At 42.6% G+C, this 14,297-nt stretch overlaps 1 protein-coding gene across 3 annotated transcripts in view; it reads left to right on the plus strand.

Annotated features, from left to right (window-relative positions):
* The window catches only part of USP12 (ubiquitin specific peptidase 12), a 164,587-nt gene that overhangs the window by 30,561 nt on the left and 119,729 nt on the right, over window positions 1–14,297 (plus strand). For all 3 annotated transcript variants that reach the window (XM_017848503.1, XM_017848502.1, XM_017848504.1), the window contains exons 3-4: window positions 10,861–10,920; window positions 12,317–12,434. The gene's annotated coding sequence lies outside the window, so the exon portion shown is untranslated. The remainder of the gene's footprint in view (window positions 1–10,860; window positions 10,921–12,316; window positions 12,435–14,297) is intronic.

The following is a 14,297-nucleotide window of genomic DNA, read 5'->3' on the forward strand; positions in this document are numbered from 1 at the left end:
GAGATGGTATCTCATTGTGGTTTTAATTTGCATTTCTCTGATGGCCATCATCGTGATGATGAGCATTTTTTCATGTGTCTGTTGGCTGCATAAATGTCTTCTTTTGAGTAGTGTCTGTTCATATCCTTTGCCCACTTTTTGATGGGGTTGATTTTTTCTTGTAAATTTGTTGAAGTTCTTTGTAGATTGTGGATATTAGTCCTTTGTCAGATGGATAGATTGCAAAAATTTTCTCCCATTCTGTAGGTTGCCTGTTCACTCTGTTGGTAGTTTCTTTTGCTGTGCAGAAGCCCTTTAGTTTAATTAGATCCCATTTGTCAATAAAAACCCTAGAAGAAAACCTAGGCAGTACCATTCAGGACATAGGCATGGGCAAGGACTTCATGTCTGAAACACCAAAAGCAATGGCAGCAACAGCCAAAATTGATACATGTGTTTTAAATCATTTTCTGTTGCTAGTAACAGAATACCTGGAACTGTGTAATTTATAAAGAAAAGAAATTTATTTCTTACAGTGATGGAGGCTGAGAAGTCCAACTTCAAGGGGCTACATCTGGTGAGAGCCTTCATTCCGATGAGAGCCCTCATGCTGGTGGGACTTTGTCTTCAGAGTTCCAAGGTGGTGCAGGGCATCACATGGCAAAGGAACTGAGCATGCTAGCTCAGGTGTCTCTTCCTCTTCTAAAAAGCCACCAGTCCCACTCCTGTGGTAGTAACTCTTTAATCCATCAACCCATTAATTCATTAATCCATGAATAGATTAACCCATGAGGCCTCTGCCCTCAGGACCCAATCGCCTCTTAAAGGCCTGACCTGTCAATGTTGCCATACTGGGGACTCAGTTTCAACATCTAGCAGCTCTGTCTGCCACAGATTCTTCCACTCCACTGGGTCTGCTGTCAGACTGCTTGTGCTGCAGCCTGGACTTGTCAGAACCCCTTTCCACTCTGTGCCCACTCAAAACTGTCAGCCTTATCAGGTGAATAATCCAGTAATGAGGTTAGAGGAACACACCAAAGTATGATTCATGTTGTCTTTAAAATCCAAAGAAATCCACTAAGCATTGTGCCTCCTACATAACCGGTGGGGCAAAGGGTAAGCATGATCTCTCCCTTTTCCTTTTAATGTTTGTTTTTTTTCTTTCTGAGTCAGGGATCTCTCTCTGTCACCCAGGCTGGAGTACAGTGGCACAATCACAGCTCACTGCAGCCTTGACCCCCAGGCTCAAGCAATCCTCTCACCTCAGACTCCTGAGGAGTAGCTGGGACTATAGGTGCATGCCACTGTGCCTGGATTATTATTTTTTTTCCATAGAGATGGAGTCTCGCTATGTTGCCCAGGCTGGTCTCAAACTCCTGGGCTCAAGCGATCCTCCTACCTCGGCCTCCCAAAATACAGGCATGAACCACTGTGCCTGGCCGATCTTCCTTTAGAAGGAGATATTCCAACAAACCACTGGACCCTCAGGAACTTCATCAGTATATCAGGACCCTCATCAGTATATCAGGACCCTGGACTTCCCAGGGAATTATTTCCCAGCTTATTGGCAAGGATGTGTTTTACCAGTGAATCTGAGCTCCTTTCTGTTCACTAGATCCAATTAGCATAATATCATCCAGGTAATGAACCCATGTGACTTTCTGTAGAACAGCAAGACAAACAAGGTTCCTCCAGATTATATTATGACAGCAGGAGTTGAATTAGCCCTGAGGCAGACAGTTAAGATATGTTGCTTTCCTTGACACACAAAGGCAAACTACTTTTAGTTATTTTTGCTGATATAGAAGGGGAGTAGTGAAAGAATTTTCTAGGTCATTAGCTCTAAATGAGGTGCTGGAAAGTGTTGCCTTTGGAGCAGCCAACCCGCAGCAACCCTGCTGAGAGAAGGCAGGGTGGTAAATATGTCAACTTCACTTGGCTCCTGTATTAGGGTTCTCCAGAGAGACAGAACCAATATATAAATATCTAATATATCTATATCTACATATATATGTATTAAATAGATACATGAGAGGAGATTTGCTAGAGGAATTGGCCACTTGATTTATGGAGGCTGAGAGGTCCCACAACAGGCCATATGCAAGTTGGACACCCTGGAATTCCAGTAGCGTGGCTCAGTCCAAGTCCAAAAGGCTTGGAATCAGGGAAGTAGATAGTGTAACTCCCAGTCCGAGGTTGTAAACCTGAGAACCCGGATGGCCATTGGTGTACATCCTGGAGTCCAAAGACCAGAGTGCCTGGGTTTCTGATGCCCAAGGCAGGAAAAGAAGAGTACATCCCAGCTTCAGAGAAAGACTGATGCAGCTTTTCTGCTTGTGGTCTATCTGAGACCTCAGCTGATTGGATGGTGCCCACCTGCATTACTGAGGCTGGTCTTGTCCACTGAATCTACTCAGACTCACATGCTAATCTCTTCTGGAAACAACCTTACAATTCCTTTATTATTATTATTTTTCTTTTTGAGACTGAGTCTCCCTCTGTCACCCAGGCTGGAGTACAGTGGCATGACCTTGGCTCACTACAACTTTGCCTCCTGTGTTCAAGTGATTCTCCTGCCTCAGCCTCCCGAGTAGGTGGGATTACAGGTGTGTACCACCACGCCAGCTATTTTTTTTTTTTTTTTTTTTGTATTTTTAGTAGAGATGGTGTTTTGCCATGTTGGCCAGGCTAGTCTCAAACTCCCGACCTCAGTGATCCAGCCGCCTCAGCTTCCCAAAGTGCTGGGATTACAGGTGTGAGCCACTGCATCTGTCCTCTAGGTACTCCTTAATCCAGTCAAGTCGATACTTTAAAAAAAAATTTTTTTTTTTTTTGAGACAGGGTCTCTCTCTGTCACCCAGGCTGGAATGCAGCAGGCCCGAGAGATTCTCCCTAGCCTCCCAAGCTGCTGGGACTACAGGCACGTAATACCACAACTAGCTAATTTTTTTGTATTTTTTGTCAAGACAGGGTTTTACCATGTTGCCCAGTCTGGTCTTGAACTCCTGGGCTCAAGTGATCTACCCGTCCTGGCCTCCCATAGTGCTGAGATTACCAGGTGTGAGCCATCATGCCCAGCCTTTAAGACATATTTTAAAAACCTAATGTTGTGAAAGACCAATTTGAGCCAATAGAATACATTACTTCAGAGAATGGGAGACGTATAATGCAAGAAATAGAACTAAAAAAAAAAAGACCTTCCTAAGCTAAGCTCCAGAAGATGGGCGATTTATTTTCTGAAAAAGAACAGAAACAGATGGCCACGAAAAAAGAACACTCAAAAAATACAGAAAAATTCTCAAAAATTAAAATCATGATTGCCAAAATGAAAACTTAAAATAGAAGGACTGAATGAAGTAGAAGATTGTGTAGTGATGTAAAAGATATGGACAAAGAGATATTCCAAAATATGGAGCCATAATGAGGGAAAGTGAAAAAACAGAACTCACTATCAATCTAATAGAAGTTCCAGGAGGAGAGAATGGTGAATGAAGAGAAAGCATTTAGAGAAATGAAAGATAATTTCCTTGAACTGAAGAAAAATTCAAGTGTTCGTATTGAAAAAGACAATAATACCAAAGACAATGAATGAAAAAAAGAGGATCACACTTAAACATGTTATGGTGAGATTTCAGGATGTCGAGTTTAAAAAAGAAAACCCTAAAGCTTTGCAGAGAAGAAATAAAAGTGTCTTAGGTGGAAATGAAGAACAAATTGGCATCAGATATATCTAAAGTAACATGGCTAAAACACAATGAAACAGTGACCCCAAATTTATAAGGAAAACTGATTTCAACCTAGAAACTGACATCCAGTCAAACAGGCAGCTGTGAGAATAAAACAAAAAGCACTCACAAAGTTTATCTCTACATATACCTTTTCTGAAAAAATTGAGGATATACTCCTTCCAATCGGAACAGGAATCCAAGAAGAAGACATGGAGCCCAAGAACAAGGGCACTCACCTAGTAAATCATTGAGAAGGAAGCTCAGGTGTCATTTGTCTAATAGGCGTAGAAAGTCATCAGTTCAAGGCCAGATGCGGTGGCTCACGCCTGTCATCCCAGCAATTCAGGAGGCTGAGGCGGGTGGATCACCTGAGTTCAGGAGTTCAAGACCAGCCTGTGCAACATGGCAAACCCTGTCTCTACTAAAACTACAAAAAAATTAACTGCATGTGGTGGTGGCAGGCGTCTATTCCTAGCTACTTGCAAGGCTGAGGCAGGAGGATCACTTGAACCCAGGAGGTGGAGGTTGAGATCGCACCACTGCACTCTAGCCTGGGCAACAGCACAAGACTCTATCTTAAAGAAAAAAAAAAAGGAAGAAGGTCATCAGTTCATATTAAAACAGGAAGTCAAGGGGCTGCAGGAATAATATATATATTTTTTGAGACAGGGTCTTGCTCTGTCACCCAGGCTGGAGTTCTGTGGTGCCATCATAGCTCAAGGTAGCCTTGATGTCCTGGGCTCAAGTGATCTCCTTGAGCCCAGTAGCTAGGACTCACCCTCTTGAGTAGCTAGGACTACGGGCATGTGCCACCATGCCCAGCTAATTTTTTAATTTTAATTTTTGTAGAGATGGGGTCTCACTGTGTTGCCCAGGCTGGTCTCGAACTTCTGGTCTCGAGGCATCTGCCCACCTCGGCCTCCAAAAGTTCTGGGATTACAGAGGTGGGCAGATGGCTTGAGCTCAGGAATTTGACACGAGCCTGAGCAACATGGCAAAACCCCGTCTCTACTAAAAATACGAAAACTAGCTGGGCATAGCGGCACATGCCTGTAGTCCCAGCTACTCAGGAGGCTGAGATGAGAGGATCACCTGAGCATGGGAGGATGAGGCTGCAGTAAGCCATGATCACACCAGTGTACTCCAGTTGGGTGATAGAGTGAGACTCTGCCTTTAAAAAAAAAAAAAAAGCTAATTAAAATATGACATGATTTCGAGCTATGTATTGAATTTGGAAAAAATATTCTGTTAAATCATGGCAGATTTAATAACATAGAATATATTCCCTTTTCTATGGGTTTAGTCATATTACTCGTTTCTGCAGTGCACCTATATACAAAACACAAAAGAATCATAGTTAACAGAATGAAGAGGTAAGGGCAGTGGCCGAACTGAATAGAAATCAGGGAAGGGGAAGCGAGGTGGGAAGCCCTGTAGATGCCACATGTCCTAATCTTACAGAGTGGCTCTCAGGAGGGCTGAAAAGGGAGCGTGGTTACCCCTGGGAAGTGGGAGTGGAGCAGGAGCTGGGGGAGAGGAGGAAGGAGAGCTCTACTGCAGCCCCTGGCTTCTACAGGTGCCTGGCTTTGGTCTCTAGCGTCAGGCAGAGCAGGCTTTACTAGAGAAGCCAGATTCTCGACTACCACTCCCTGTTTGAGACCCATGGCCCTTGGTCCTAATTTCTGCCTCACTCAGCTCTCTCTGTTTCTGGTCCATGTAAGTAATTGTCCTGTTTCTGAACCATGCTATAGCTTTTTTGGTTTTCTCTTTGTGTATTAGTTTGACATTGTTAAATGTGTGCAGCAGATGGCATGCATCTTACAGGGCCATCTTGACTGGAAAGCCATTATACTGCTCCTATAATTTTTTTAAAAATGAGATCTTAAAATACAAAAAGGGCATTCCTTTCTACTGGTAGCATCTCTTCTGCCACATACTGATACTGTTTAGTTATTATTTTCTGTACATCTGCAAAACCAGAGTGTATCTTTCAAATCAATACAGGATCTCTTTTCTGAACTCCAACACATGGGTATTCCATGAGGGAAACTGAGGCACAGAGAAGGAAATCATAGGAGTTCTGGTCGTTCACCCTCCCTCCACCTGTGAGTGCTCCTGCAAACCCTCAAGCCTTGCTTCAGGGAAGAGCACATTCGAATACCACGGTGGTCAGAGATGTCAATATATAATCCCCGCGTGCTATATGTTTACACCATCTCCTGTATTTTGACAAGCATCCCCTTCAGGTCTCTTTAAGTCACTCCTGCTCCCGTTTCCTTCCGTTCAATCCCTAGTAGAGGTGACCATACTCCTGGTCGTCGTCCACCTTCTTCTCCTCCTCCCACTCCCTCCTCTGTGCAGAGACCTTTGTATAGCAAGTAATCATTATTTAGTCACCCTCTAGCCATCTCTTGCCCTAGCTGACTCATTCCTTAACAGTGCGCTCTAGGTCTTATTGTTTTGAGCTGTTAGTCATCCTGGTGGCTTTTCTTTGAAATCCTCCCCAAGTGCCTTCCCTTTCCTTTATGCTGTGGAGGTTGAATGGGACCCACACTCTGCCAAGCATTTCCAGGAGGGCTGAGGACATAATCTAGTTTATGATTCTATAAGACACAATAAGTAAACCATTGACAATTATGCCCTAACAAATAAACAGTCAATCTTGGGGCTGCCTTCCTGTGTTTGAATATTTGTATTATGTTTCTTGCTCAGAGCCAGTTTGTTATCCATCGGGCTGGGGAATTGAATGCTCCTTTCCTCTCTAATATCCATTCTTTCCTTTGTTTGTGCTAGAACCCCCACTTACTAGCTGGGCACACGCCCACCCAGAATAAAGACTATCTCCTAGCCTCCCGATGACTAGATGAGACTATGAGACCAAGTTTTGGCCAATGGGATGTTAATGGAAGTGTTGGATGTAATTGCTGATAAAGATTTTTATTCATTTATTTATTCTGGAGACAAAATCTTGCTTTTACTGCTCAAGCTGGAGTGCAGTGGTGCCATCAAAGCTCACTGCAGCCTCGACCTCTCAGGGTCAAGTGATCCTTCCACCTCAGCCTCCAGAGTAGCTGGGACCACAAGTGTCAGCCACCATGCCCAAATAATTAAAAATTTTTGTAGACACAAGGTCTCCCTATGTTGCCCATCCTGGTCTCACAAACTCCCAGGCTCAAGCAATTCTCCTGCCTCGGCCTCCCAAAGTGCTGGGATTATAGGGGTAAGCCACAAAGGCCGGTCTGAGAAGTGTTTTTAAATGGTAAGGTGTAGGTTCATTTTTGCACCTTCCTCCTCCTCACTGCTTGGAAAAGGAGATGAGATGGTAGGAGCCAAGCAGCCTTCCAGGACCAGGAAGCAGACAGAGCAAGAGGGAGGAGCTATGCAATGAAAGGAGCCTGAATCCAGGTGATTATGCAACCCTGGGCTGCCTACTTTCCAGCTTATTTTATGTGTGAGAGAAACTGATTTCTGTATTTCTGAACTGCTGGGGTGTGTGTGTGTGTGTGTGTGTGTGTGTGTGTGTGTGTCTGAGTGTGTGGGCATGGGGTGGGATGAGTATTTGTTTATTTCATATAACTAAACCTAATTCTAACCGATTCAATGGCCCTTAGAGAGTGTTTCTATTTTTTGTTTGGTTTTACTTACATAAGTTGTTATAGATGGAAAATGTCTAACTGGTGGTGCTTTACTTTCCTCTGTGTGTGACTAGCTCAGGTATACCAGATGCTTATTCTATACCAGGCACTTTTTATGTCTTGTCTCATTCAATCTTGACATAAACCTCTGATACTACTATTATTTCCGTTTTAAATGAGTGTACACCAACACTCAGAGGTTAAGTAAAATGTTTGAGGTCACAGAGTTGGTAAATAGCAGACCCAGGATTTGCATCTGGATGGCCTGGCTCCAGAGACCCTGTCTTGAGTGCCACACCATGGAACTCTTTGAAAACTGACTGTATTCCCCAAGAACCTACTGAAAAGGTGTCAATAATTGCACCCTCTCTTGAATCCATGCTATGTGCAGGTACTGCATTGTACAGAAAGCAAATTCTGGAAAGGCTGCCCGGCCCTGAGTGTAGGGAGAGTGATGTTGATGTCAGTGAAGTGGCGAAGGGCTTGTATCATGCTGCATGCAGCCTTGCCCTGTCCCAGGCGCCTTTCAGTGCTGCTGGCTTCTGCAGTTCCCTTTTCTCTTCATTGATTTATTTTGAAATGGTGGTTGATAGGGGACTTCTTTTTTTTTTTTTTTTTTTTTGACAGTCTCACTGTCTTGCCCAGGCTGGAGTGCAGTGGTGTGATCTCAGCTCACCGCCTCCTGGGTTTCCTCCCACCTCCACCTCCCGGGTTCAACCTCCACCTCCCAGGTTCAAACAACTCTCCTGCCTCAGCCTCCCAAGTACCTGGGATTACAGGCATGTGCCACCATGACTGGCTAATTTTTGTATTTTTAGTAGAGATGGGGTTTCACCATGTTGATCAGGTAGGTCTCGAACTCCTACCTCAAGTCATCCACCCGCCTTGGCCTCCCAAAGTGCTGGTATTATAGGCGTGAGCCACCATGCCAGGCCAGATGACTTCCTTTTGAAATTCAGTAATCCAGGACTCTTTTTTGTACTTTAGTCTAAATATTCTTCCTAAATTGTTTCGTATGGACTTTCCTGTTGTTTGATGTTGAGAATTTTTTGGTATCATAAAAATCTTACTCATCATATATAAATGATACTATTTCTGGAAAGTGGTGACACTGAGGTACATCTTGTCTTATTGACTCACATTCAAACTCATTATAAGACAAAAGAATATGAGGTATAAAAATAAGGTCATTTATCAGCTCCAGGCTAGTACCTGAAAATAATTAGAGATGAGCTAAGCTACAAGTAAAGTCAAATAATTAAAAGATTTTTTAAACTGTTACTTTTATAAACTAACAGACTAAACTTTTTAAAAACAGTATCACGGGCCAGGTGAGGTGGCTCACACCTATAATCCCAGCACTTTGGGAGGCCGAGGTGGGCACATCTCTTGAGCCCAGGAGTTTGAGACCAATTTGGGCAGCATAGTGAGACCCTGTATTAGTCTGTTTTCATGCTGTTGATAAAGACATACCGGAGACTGGAAATTGACCAAGGAAAGAGGTTTAATGGAGAACCCACAGTTCCATGTGACTGGGGAAGCCTCACAGTCATGGCCGAAGGCAAGGAGGAGCAAGTCACATCTTATGTGGCAGGCAAAGAGACAGCTTGTGCAGGGAACTCCCCTTTATAAAACCATCAGATCTTATGGGACTTACTCACTGTCACAAGAACAGCAGAGGAAAGACCTGCCCCCATGATTCAATTACCTCCCACAGGGCCCCTCCCACAACACGAGGGAATTCAAGATGAGAGTTGGGTAGGGACACAGCCAAACCATATCAGACTCCCTCTCTACAAAAGTAAACAAAAATTAGCTGAGCATGGTGGCACATACTGGTGGTCCCAGCTACTCGGGAGGCTGAGACAGGAGGACTGTTCCAGCCCCAGAGGTTGAGGCTGCAGTGAGCCAAGACTGCACCACTGCATTCTAGCCTGGAATGAATATATATATATATATATATATATATTCCTTTCTAGACTAAAGCCTTTAGAAAATTCAACACTCAATATAATTAATAATCAGGGCCGGGCACAGTGACTCATGCCTGTAATCCTAGCACTTTGGGAGGCCGAGGTCGGCAGATTGCCTGAGCTCAGGAGTTCAAGACCAGCCTGGCTAACATGGAGAAACCCCGTCTCTACTGAAAATACAAAAGATATACATATATTTAATAAACATTTGATTACTGACACATGAAAACGGCAGTTCTTATTTGTCCTCCCTACTCTTTAGTTATTCTTGAATGGGAGAAGACAGGTTTCCATTTCCATATCAAACAATTATGAAAGCATGGTGAACATCTGATGCAAATTAGGCTACCCTTTCCTGTAAAATTCTGTCATAAATCGGACAAAGGCCAATCTGTAGGTTGCATCTGTATAATTCTTGAATATCAACCTCACCTTTCTTCTGAGTCTTGCACATAAAAACATGGCTCGGAACCTAGAATGAATGCTACATATTACGATTTTGAACCAGTATTCCAAATTAGATTCTCTGACGCTTTTTTTCTTGTTGATGGATTATAATAATACAGACAACACCAGTTGCAGGATATAAGAACTGCTTTTCATAGGAAAATTGGTTATCCAAATAATAGGCTATGAACTACTCAACTAGTTCTTGAATATGGAAGCAGTATAGTTTCCTCAGTACCGTGAAGTACTATAAGAAGACATGATTAAGCATAACAGCAGCTTAAAAAGAAACAAACTGATTTTGATCACACACACACACAAAGCTCTATGGCAACAATATGGCATACAAAAGAGAAAAAACATACTACAAATTCATGGAAATATTTAAGATGAAAATATAGAGAGCTCAACAGAAATAACGTAAAAAGCCCTAGGACAAAAACAGAAGCCTGGGCGGGGTGCGGTGGCTCATGCTTGGAATCCCAGCACTTTGGAAGGCTGTGGCAGGCGGATCATGAGGTCAAGAGATCAAGACCATCCTGGCCAACATGGTGAAACCCTGTCTCTAGGAAAAATACAAAAATTTAACTGGATGTGGTGGCGGATGCCTGTAGTCCCAGCTACTCAGGAGGCTGAGGCAGGAGAATCGCTTGAACCCAGGAGGCAGAGTTTGCAGTGACACAAGATAGCACCACTGCACTCCAGCCTGGTGACAGAGCAAGACTCCATTTCAAAAAAAAAAAAAAAAAAAAAAAAAAAAAAAGCCTGGGCAAAGAATGACAGATATATAATTCACAAAAAAGGAAGGGCAATTGCTAATAAACATAAGAAAGGCTCCTCTTGCAACCAAGCAAAGAAATACAATTTGAAATGCAGAGTGGTTTTAAATAGCTTATATGAGCAAATATTTAAAAATAATACACCGTCTGATAGAAGTGATATTAGTGGACACCCTTCTTTGTTCTTGATCTTGGGGAAGAGCATTGGTCTGTCACCATGAAGTATGTTACTAGTTGTACATTTTTCATAGATGCTGTTGATCACATTGAGAAAGCTCCTTTCTATTCCTAAATTCCCTTTTGTTCCCTATTTCTACAGTAATACACAATATTGGCAACAATGCAACAAAACGGACACACTCTACTCTCCAGCGGGAGTGTAAGTTTGTATGCTTTCTCTAGAAGTCATTTTAACAATACGTATTTAATATTTTAATGTCATATTTTATGTCAGTGCTTTTATTTGTACATATCTGACTTAAGAAAATCTGATATACAGTTAAAGATTTAATTGCAAAGATATTCATCACAATGCTATTTATGATAATGACAAATTAAAAGTAACATAAAGTCAATATTAGAATGGTTAAGATAATTATGGTTAAACAAAAAAGAATAATATGCAGCCATTCAATTTCTATTTACAGGCTGAACGCAGTGGCTCATGTCTGTCATCCCAGCACTTTGGGAGGCTGAGGCGGGTAGATCACCTGAGGTCAGGAGTTTGAGACCAGCCTGGCCAACATGGTGAAACTCCGTCTCTACTAAAAATACAAAAATTAGCTGGGCTTGGTGGCGCATGCCTTTAATCCCAACTACTCGGGAGGCTCAGGCAGGAGAATCGCTTGAACCTGGAGGCGGAGGTTGCAGTGAACCAAGATCATACCACTGCACTCCAGCCTGGGTGACAGAGGGAGACTCTGTTTAAAAAAAAAAAAAAAAAGGCGGGCACGGTGGCTTACGGCTGGCATTACGCCTGCCTAATCCCAGCACTTTGAGAGGCCTGAGGCGGGCGGATCACGAGGGTCAGGAGGTAGAGACTATCCCTGGCCTAACACAGTGAAAACCCTGTCTCTTTACTAAAAATACAAAAAAATTAGCTGGGCTATGTTGGCGGCAGCCTGTCATCCCAGCTATTTCCTGCGACGGCTGCAGGCAGGAGCAATGGCGGTCAACCCAGGAGGCCGAAGCTTGCAGTGAGCCGAGCATCATGCAGCTGCACTCCAGCCTGGGTGACAGAGCGAGACTCCGTCTCAGTAATAATAATAATTCTATTTGCAAAGGCTTTTTAATGCTATGGGGAAAAAACGAAAAAATATAATAAAGATTAAAGATCAGGTCTGGTCCGGTCCATGAACTTGGCTTCAGAGCCAGGTAAGTGAGGTGAAGGGATTTAAGGGTCAGTGTCCCGGTCAGGGACATGACGTTGGAACCAGAGATCTGAGTGAAGACTCACGTTACGGTCACAAGACCAGAACACTGGGTTTAGTGAGGGAAGGGCTAGAACAAAATCGGAAAAAAAGAGAGAAAGGTCGTTAGTGGGGAAAGGTAGGCCAGAGAGCAGACAAAGACCACATGACCTTAATATGGAAAACAAAATGTTCTTGTGCAGGTCCACCCATGCTTAGTGCCACTGAGAAATCCAGCTCTCCAGTTTTCTATATGCAGAGAAAAAAGACAGGAAGGAAATATGCCAAAATAGTCACAGTGATTTTGTCTGAGTGGTGAATTATGGCTGATTCTTTGTTCTTTTATATTTTCAAATTTTATAATAGCACAGAAATATTTTTAAGAATTTCTGACTACAGAAAATTGGTTTCTTAATTCCCTGTGCCAAGTTCAGAAATATACCCTCATGGAACAAGATAACTAAAAGAAGGAAACTACTTCAAGGTATGTCCTTTTAATCTATAGCCCAATTCCCAATTGCTTTGTAAATGGGCTTTTCTCCCCAGATCTCCTGAGGGCATTGCAATCATCTATACCAACTTGAGAATTTTCAAAAACATGTTTTTTCAAACTGTTGTCTCAAGTTTGGCAGCTGATGGGTAATTTTTTTTCTTTAATAACTACTCTGATATATTCATTCATTCACTGTTTCCATTAGCTGTTGAGGGTACTACAAAGTTGAAGTTAGTCTCTTTACAGGTCTTATGTTCAAATTTCTTCTGTGGTATGTTTTCTTTCTCTTTCTTTCTTCCTGCTTTTCCTTCCTTCCTTCCTTCCTTCCTTCCTTCCTTCCTTCCTTCCTTCCTTCCTTCCTTCCTTCCTCCCTCCCTCCCTCCCTCCTCTCTCTCTCTCTCTCTCTCTCTTTCTTTCTTTCTTTCTTTCTTTCTTTCTTCCTGTTTGTTTGTAGAGAGGGGTCTCGCTATGCTACCAGGACTGGTTTCGAACTCCTGGGCTTGAGCAATCCACACACCTTGGCCTCCGAAAGTGCTGGGATTATAGGTATGAGCCACCATGCCTGGCCAGGTGGTATGTTTTCTAGGAATAGTGCAAATGAAGTGAGGCAGGAATCTTAAAAGAATGAAAGAATACTATAGAAGCCTGATTTCTGCCTGAAGAGATCAGGCTGACTTGGCAAAGGAGGTGACATTTGAACTTTACCTTAAAGTAAATGGATTCCACCAGGTAGAGAGGGGACGGTGTCATAACCTTCTTGGGTCAAGAACTATGTGTATCTTGTTCACTACTGATTGCCAAGAAACTAGCGTTGGCCCTGACACCCAGTAGGTGTTGCACAAATATTTATTTAATGAAAGTTTGAGGGCAGGGTAGAGATAAGAGACTTAGCATAATCAAATTCTCAGGGGCAGAGAAACCAGGTTTATTCATACAAAAGCTAGTTAACTCTTGTGGAAGGATAAGCCACATGAATAGCAATACTGGAAATTTAAACTGGACAGCTATATTGAGTCATAGTTGTGCTAGATTTAAAAAGTACTCAGTTAATAGATAATCATGATGGTGGTGGCCAGGTGCGGTGGCTCACTCCTATAATCCCAGCACTTTGGGAGGCTGAGGCAGGTGGATCACCTGAGGTCAGGAGTTTGAGACCATCCTGGCCAACATGCTGAAACCCCATCTCTACTAAAAATACAAAAAAAAAAATTAGCCAGGCATGGTGGCACACACCTATAATCCCACCTACTGAGGAGGCTGAGGCATGAGAATTGCTCGAACCCGGGAGGCAGAGATTGTAGTGAGCTGAAATCACGCCACTGCACTCCAACCTGGGTGACAGAGTGAAACTTTGTCTCAAAAAACAAAACAAAACCATCTAAAAAAACAAACGAAAGAAAGAAAAAAGATAATCATGATGGTGGATGGAAATGTTAATCTGGAATGATTTCAAAATCAATAGGATAGCTCAAAGGTGAATAAACCAATTACAAATCTATTAAAAGAGAATTAGGGAAATGTGCACAGGGACTAGATATTTAATAATGTGGAAAAAATATTGTTCACTTCAGTGTGATGAAAATATTTTGATTTTCTTTTAGAGAAACATAAGAAAATATTTACAGAGAAAATGATCTGATGTGTAAATTTGCTTCTAAATCATTCTGGGGGTTGTGGGGTATTGGTCTAGATGAAACAAGCATGACCAGGTATTGAAAACTGATAAACCTGGGGGATGACAAAGGAACTTTCTGGGGTGATGGAAATGTTCTGTGTGTTGGGTGGCAGTTAAACAGGTATATAGATTTGTCAAAAAATCCATGCGTTTTTCTTTTTTTTTTTTTTTTTTTTTTT

Source organism: Rhinopithecus bieti, unplaced genomic scaffold (genome assembly GCF_001698545.2).
Source record: "Rhinopithecus bieti isolate Rb0 unplaced genomic scaffold, ASM169854v2 scaffold_28547, whole genome shotgun sequence".
NCBI classification, from domain to species: domain Eukaryota; kingdom Metazoa; phylum Chordata; class Mammalia; order Primates; family Cercopithecidae; genus Rhinopithecus; species Rhinopithecus bieti.